At 39.3% G+C, this 7,485-nt stretch overlaps 1 long non-coding RNA gene across 1 annotated transcript; it reads right to left on the bottom strand.

Moving 5' to 3' along the window:
- Window positions 1-775: 775 nt before the first annotated feature.
- LOC138799792 (uncharacterized) lies at window positions 776-7,176 on the bottom strand. The gene is made up of 2 exons (XR_011364313.1): window positions 6,144-7,176; window positions 776-1,766 (listed from the first exon to the last, which is right to left on the bottom strand). It is a non-coding gene; the product is annotated as an uncharacterized lncRNA (long non-coding RNA).
- Between the last annotated feature and the right edge of the window lie 309 nt (window positions 7,177-7,485).

Raw genomic sequence — 7,485 nt, 5'->3', positions numbered from 1 at the left:
TGTGCAAGAGTCTCTCTGGGACTATGGAATGGAGACCCTTATAGTGTATATAGATAGAGAAATCTGGTCTAGAGCAGAGGGTGTCTTCTGAAAGGGCTGCTGTTTTAGAGAGGTGTCACTGTACTAAAGTGGGATTGGGGTTCAAAAGATTCAGAGGAGCGCCCTCCATCGATACAGAACATTAACTTTTATAGTACCGTAATCTCTATATAATTCACAGAAAGAAACAGGGAGACAGAACCGTCTGTGCAGACATTATTTACAGGGCGAGACTGGAAGTTAGTACTATCTGTGCCTATATAACATGGAGAGAAAGGGAGGCAGTACTATCTGTGCCTCAAATATTCATAGGAAAAGACAAGGACATAGTACTATCTGTACATGTACCATTTGCAGGGAAAGACAGAAAGACCTGTGACAATTAACATGGAGACACAAGGAGGCAGTACTATCTGTGTCTACAGTTTACAAGAAGAGAAAGGAAAGTACAGTGGTGCTATCTGAGTCTGTATAATTAACATAATACAAGCAGGCAGTATTATCTCTTCTTGCATCATTTACAGAAAGGGACAGGAAGGCAGTGCTATCTGTACTTACATCATTTACAGGATGAGGCAGGGAGGCAGTACTATCTGTACGTAAGCCATTTACAGTGTCGAGGTGCCTTCCCAAAGAAGGCCTACTGTTGTTGGCTGTCTCCTAATTAAGTTGGAGAATGGGTCCGGATCCCCTCTCCCACACCATGCACTTAGAATGAAGACACAGACAACGTATCTTGCAAACAAGTCTGGTGTAAATGGCCCAGTTTTATTATGGTGATCACATTTTATAGACAGATAAAATATAGGGTGGTAACAAATGCTAATAAGACATAGATGAGGCGGTGCTAGTGATTTAGATATTCAGTCATGCGCAATAGCATCTATATTAGTATCCATTATTATTATTCAAAAAGGTTAGAACAACACATTCTGTGCAATAATACTTTCACATTATTCCCACTGTAACAGACAGGCAACTTTCCTCTGAGAATGTCCTTGAACACTGATAAACATGTCTCTGAGGGAAATAGTTCTTGAGACAAAACATTCTTTCTAGTGTCATATCAGAAGTTTTCCAAGGTAAGCAATGTTCCAACTATCTCTGAGAACCCACCTTTGTTTATACAGAAAAAAACCAATGGATATGAATGTAAAATGCAAAGTCATACACTATATACGTCGTCAACTTCAAAAAACTAATAACTACGGATATATTTTGACAGATATGGTATTAAATGTTCAATTAAAATTGTTTACATAAGGATGTTGATACATACATAAGGATGCTAAAAAACATTTGTTATCTGCTTATGAGAATTATAGAATAACATTTATTATCTGCTGGGAACAGGTTTATTATCTGCTGGGAACAGGTTCAGTCACATAGGAGAGTTCCATAATCTCGAGACCAGCTGTATATCCTTGAACAAGTTCAGTGAAAGTTCCATGAGAAAAAGTCTTATTGTTTCTTTCAAACTTTGGATGGAAAAGGATTTATTTTTCTTTCAAACTTTGGATGGATTAACTCATTCCTCTCAGTGTCCCCCCTTTTTGGCGATGATGAAGAAATCTGGGTCCTGGACAGGATTAAATCCCAGTATGCACCCTAAACACTCTCTGACCGGCGAGGGTTGTCAGGGTGCGGATGCTTCTGGGTCCAACACCATCACCTAGAGCCACATGGGCATATCCTCCTCCAAGAAATTTCCTCATCATAACGCCAATCTAGAAGGAAAAGAAACAAACATCATTACTTATAGAGTATAAGATTTAGTCTTTGTAACTTGCTGACAACAACAGCATAATCCTTTGATTACACAATAGACCAATAAAAGAAACATCATGATCTGACACATCCCCCCTTGAGTAGCAGTCAGAAAATCAAGCACCACAGTGTGCTGGTTAGTAACTACCATAAGTTGCCTCTGTACTGCTACTGAGGTGTTAAGTATATCCAGTATGTCAAATATCTGATCATCTAAATAGTCTGTGGCTCCAACTAATTTGTCCCAAGTTTGCATCACCATAAGATACAGAAATAAAGTACTAAAAAATTTGTTGAGAGTTATAGATGGCGGAACAAACTTACAGCAGATGAGATAGGTAGGTCTGCAATAACCGAAAGAAAATACTAAACAATGGGTGAGTCTGTACAGTATACATAAATATACAGCTTAGTTACAACAAAACAAATAAAAGCTTATTATCAATACCCAAACTAATATATGTATGTGACAAATACCTCCCTGGATTTTGTCAAAATAACCAAACCTTATTGTCTTATCACTGTATATAACAGACGTGACTCTATAACAAGGACTTTAAAAAGTTTCTGAAAAAGGAAAGTTTAGATGTGAGCAAATCTTATCTCCTGGCAAAATTAAAATAAAAAGTTGATTGACACATAAATTAAAAACAGCACAACAGGTAAATGCAATAAAATCTCCACAATGTGACCTACTATGTAACCACTAGATTCACTTATAATAACCAGATAGTGAATTCACAATCTCCAGTATGGGATTCTCAAAATTTCCACTTCTTTTTAGTCTTTTTACTTTATTTTGTACCTAGAAAACGTCTTTATGATTAGATCACACAGGACTAATGACTGGTCACATGGTCACATCTCTTCCTGTACATAATCATATAGTATAATACATACACCAATAATATGAAGTAACTTGGCGTTTATTACCGATATAATATTTGGATCCTACTGAATTGTCTCTTGTCTCACTGAGATCATCACATATTACACATAAAATAACCATCATAGAAATAAAAGCAAAGTGTAAATGATACATCACCTAAGGTTTCAAAGCCTTTTTATGAGAATAATATATCATATGATCCTTTTTGTAATAGTAGCATTGGTATGGATCCTTTATCCTTAAACCCATCTTTTGACTGACAGGCCTCTTTACAGACACTTGGACTCTTGGCCTCAGTTATATCGCTTCTTTTAAGGCCACTAGTATCACCTCAGACATTGGCTTTGTTGTCTCCCATAGCTTTGGCTGACCTGTAAAGAAGACACCAATACAGACAAGGACATACCTATATAGGCCACCTGTGGCAGCTGGATGACGTCCACTTACATTCCCTGAAACAGGCAGGAAGATGACAGACTATGCAGACAGGCACTTTACGGTGTTACTTACAGTAGGTTATGGCAGGTGTAGACAATACAGCCGTACACAACCCTCTCTGCTATATTTGTTGTCCCCTGGGCCGCCCAATGTGAGGATACTACACCACATTACACATGGCTTCCTTCTGCTGGTTTTGTCAGACAACTTACAGTGGGATACAAGGCAGGCGGCAAACACAGTTACTTACTTACTGTCTGACTGCCATCTTTACCCTGTACCTCCTCTCCATCCGCTGGTCTCACAGCTTGTTGCTGATTGTTTCTGGAAAAGACTTAAAAACAAACAGATCCACATCTCCTCCTCCACCTGTACACTATGTACGGTTACCTCAGGAAGAGACTGGAAACATCTCCCCATTCCCTTGTACGCTTTGTACGCTGTTACCTTGGGAAGAGCACAGAAACCACAGCATCACCAGCTTCATCCATCACCCTTTTTGGCATCAGGGTTTGTCTGCGTGAACGTTGCGTCAGCCACTCTATGGCAGCTTTTTTTCAAGTGCTTTTGGTAAGCCCAGGGACCAAACAAATCTCTAATTTGCCAATTAACCCATAATGGTGGGCTTCATATAGACATCTGCACAGTTACCTTCAACCATCCTACATGTCTTAGTGATTGTCCTCACCTCCAGCTTATGGCAGGAGCGGTTTCTGCAGTGGAACGTCACTCTGCATGGCGGTAACATATATCCTTGCGTCTTGTGTCATCCATCTTGAAAAGTCTGAGATAATCTACAATGAAAACTTTTAAACTTTCATTAATATTTGGGCTTTCAATTACATTTTCATCTTTCACAATTTAAAATATCAAAATTGGCTACTCCATCAAAATGGGCTGCTTCCATTTCCATACACAAAATATATATATATTGGGGGCATAAGGAGTGCAGACTGGAGCTATGGATATGGGTTTGGCTTTACTAGGGATAAAACAATACATATATATTCATGAGCTAGTCTGCCATAACCCTAAAAATAAAGACATTAAAAAAACAATTAAACATTGTACACTTGTTAAATAAAGTTACATAGAAATATATATTACAGTAGTAAGTTACTACTCCTTAGAAATATCATACGTTGGGGACACACACTTAAAGAAAATCTGCTTACAATATACCTTTGTCTAACTTTCTTCTCCATCAGGTAATAATATTCATTAATAAATGTGCAAAACAGTTGTTAGACTCTATCGGAGAATCCTGTGCCCGCCCCCTCAGTGACACTAAGCAGTATGGGCGGAGGACAGAAATGCCAGGAGTTAAAATGGCCACCGGACTAGATAACCGGATATAGGGGTGTTGGCTTAGGGCATGGTTTTGAGACGTCACAATTATAATACAGACGTGGATGATATGTGGGAGTGGTTGGCTTTCAGCCGCCATCTTTGAGGGCTGATTACAGAAAAGTGGCGTAGCTAAATAAGCAAATGTTCCACGGTCGGGACAACAGAAAATGATCAACATTTTGTAACACGTAACATACTTCCAAAGCGGAACACCAGCTTAGTAAGACTGGCTGAAATACGACAGTATATAATGTAGGAGCGTACATTACATTACACTAACAGCTCTGATTCTTTTTTTTTCCTAATGCTGCTTGCATGTGATCTGCAGCCCTCAGAGCTGGTTGATGGCCTTGTACAAAACATAACAAATAACACACATTATGTACTTTGTATGCTGCTTCACTACGCAGCATTAATTAACCTATTCAGCTCTCTCAGTACTGTATCTAGCAATGAGCTGGACTGTTCTTGTCTGAGTACGTGGCTTTGTACTTAGACACTTACATGGCAATGTACACTATTTGAGGTTAGGCTGCCACCTCCACAAAAGGCATTGGTCTTACTATCAGGTAAGGGGCACTTTAAATCAAAGTAACTACTTCAACAGCCGACCAAAGGGAAGATTCCTGCAGAACAAAGGGTCTATACGCCACCATTGGAGGTAGGTTGGCTTTTCGCAGGATCTGGGGTTTGTATACAGATATAAACTGGGTACAATGGTGTAACATAATGATGTGGCTTGGGTCTGCCACACACACTACAATATTCTGTCTTATCTAGATATTGCTGGTCACCGGCACATGACATGTCCACCCATTATCAATTATTAATCCTCCCCTTGTTTCTTGGACTTTAGTCCAAGTATTGGGGTTAAAAACAGCATCGTGTTGGATGTTAAAATATTTCAACATTGCTTTTGCCCTTTTTCTCTTGTTCTTTGCCATATCGGCAGGTCACTATGTGGGTTGCAGAAACCCCTTTTGATTCTGTGTGTCCCATTTTATATTACTTCGTGATCGTATAACAGGAGGCACCCAGAATGATCAACTGATGATTTTCTTTCTTGTGTCCTGTACGTATAACAGGAGGCACCCAGAATGATCAACTGATGATTTTCTTTCTTGTGTCCTGTACACTTGTGACCACGGATCACTACCAAAAGCTGGGACTTAGAATATTCCACGGTTCAGGGCTTCCTTCTCTTATGTTGAAATACACTCTTGCTGCTATGTAGATTGCAAAACAAGTTACCCCAAGTATACAGAGGACAGTAATAGGCATATCACAGATCTTTCCCTTGGAAACAACCAGACCACTGTCCAGCGTCCTTGTATAGTTAGGCTACTAGGCTCATTCCAAAGTGGTTTTAGCACTGGCACTGTTCCCACTGCACAACGCTCCGTGTTTATGAGGATCTGTGTGACAACCACGGCCGGGCCCTGAGTAACAGTTTTAGCCTGAATGAGCAATTCTTCGCCTACTATATACTATCCCTCACAGGTTAGGACAAACAGACATAAAACAGCCAACAAGAGGAGAACAAAGTTCAAATTAACACGCCTATCGTGAGTTCACTTTGATAACTTACTCTGCAGAGGTAGGTAAGAAAAGATGTGAAGGAGGAGAGCACAGAAAAGAGCAAACAAATTTTTACTCTTACCTGGCCAGGTTTTGTGGTCTCCTTGTTCACCTCTCTCTCCCCTGGTACAGCAGTGCAGGTCATCCGATCTCCCGATGTAATGGGCGTGTCCCTGTTCAAAGGGCGCCAATAATGTCGAGGTGCCTTCCCAAAGAAGGCCTACTGTTGTTGGCTGTCTCCTAATTAAGTTGGAGAATGGGTCCGGATCCCCTCTCCCACACCATGCACTTAGAATGAAGACACAGACAACGTATCTTGCAAACAAGTCTGGTGTAAATGGCCCAGTTTTATTATGGTGATCACATTTTATAGACAGATAAAATATAGGGTGGTAACAAATGCTAATAAGACATAGATGAGGCGGTGCTAGTGATTTAGATATTCAGTCATGCGCAATAGCATCTATATTAGTATCCATTATTATTATTCAAAAAGGTTAGAACAACACATTCTGTGCAATAATACTTTCACATTATTCCCACTGTAACAGACAGGCAACTTTCCTCTGAGAATGTCCTTGAACACTGATAAACATGTCTCTGAGGGAAATAGTTCTTGAGACAAAACATTCTTTCTAGTGTCATATCAGAAGTTTTCCAAGGTAAGCAATGTTCCAACTATCTCTGAGAACCCACCTTTGTTTATACAGAAAAAAACCAATGGATATGAATGTAAAATGCAAAGTCATACACTATATACGTCGTCAACTTCAAAAAACTAATAACTACGGATATATTTTGACAGATATGGTATTAAATGTTCAATTAAAATTGTTTACATAAGGATGTTGATACATACATAAGGATGCTAAAAAACATTTGTTATCTGCTTATGAGAATTATAGAATAACATTTATTATCTGCTGGGAACAGGTTTATTATCTGCTGGGAACAGGTTCAGTCACATAGGAGAGTTCCATAATCTCGAAACCAGCTGTATATCCTTGAACAAGTTCAGTGAAAGTTCCATGAGAAAAAGTCTTATTGTTTCTTTCAAACTTTGGATGGAAAAGGATTTATTTTTCTTTCAAACTTTGGATGGATTAACTCATTCCTCTCAACAGAAAGAGACAGGGAGGCAGCACTATCTGTACATATATATGATTTATAGGAACAGGCAGGGAAGCAGTGCTATCTGTACAAACATCATTTAACGGAAAAGACAGGGAGTCAGTACTATCTGTACATATATATGATTTACAGGAAGAGACAGGGAAGCAGTACTATCTGTACATATATATGATTTACAGGAAGAGACAGGCAAGCAGTACTATCTGTATGTACATCATTTACAGGAAGAGACGGACAGACAGCAGATTGTGCACCTGCACAGTTTACAGCAAAGCAGTAGTAACTATACGTAC

This window comes from Dendropsophus ebraccatus, chromosome 8 (assembly GCF_027789765.1).
Source record: "Dendropsophus ebraccatus isolate aDenEbr1 chromosome 8, aDenEbr1.pat, whole genome shotgun sequence".
Taxonomy (NCBI): domain Eukaryota; kingdom Metazoa; phylum Chordata; class Amphibia; order Anura; family Hylidae; genus Dendropsophus; species Dendropsophus ebraccatus.
This window is presented reverse-complemented; position numbering and strand designations above follow the sequence as displayed.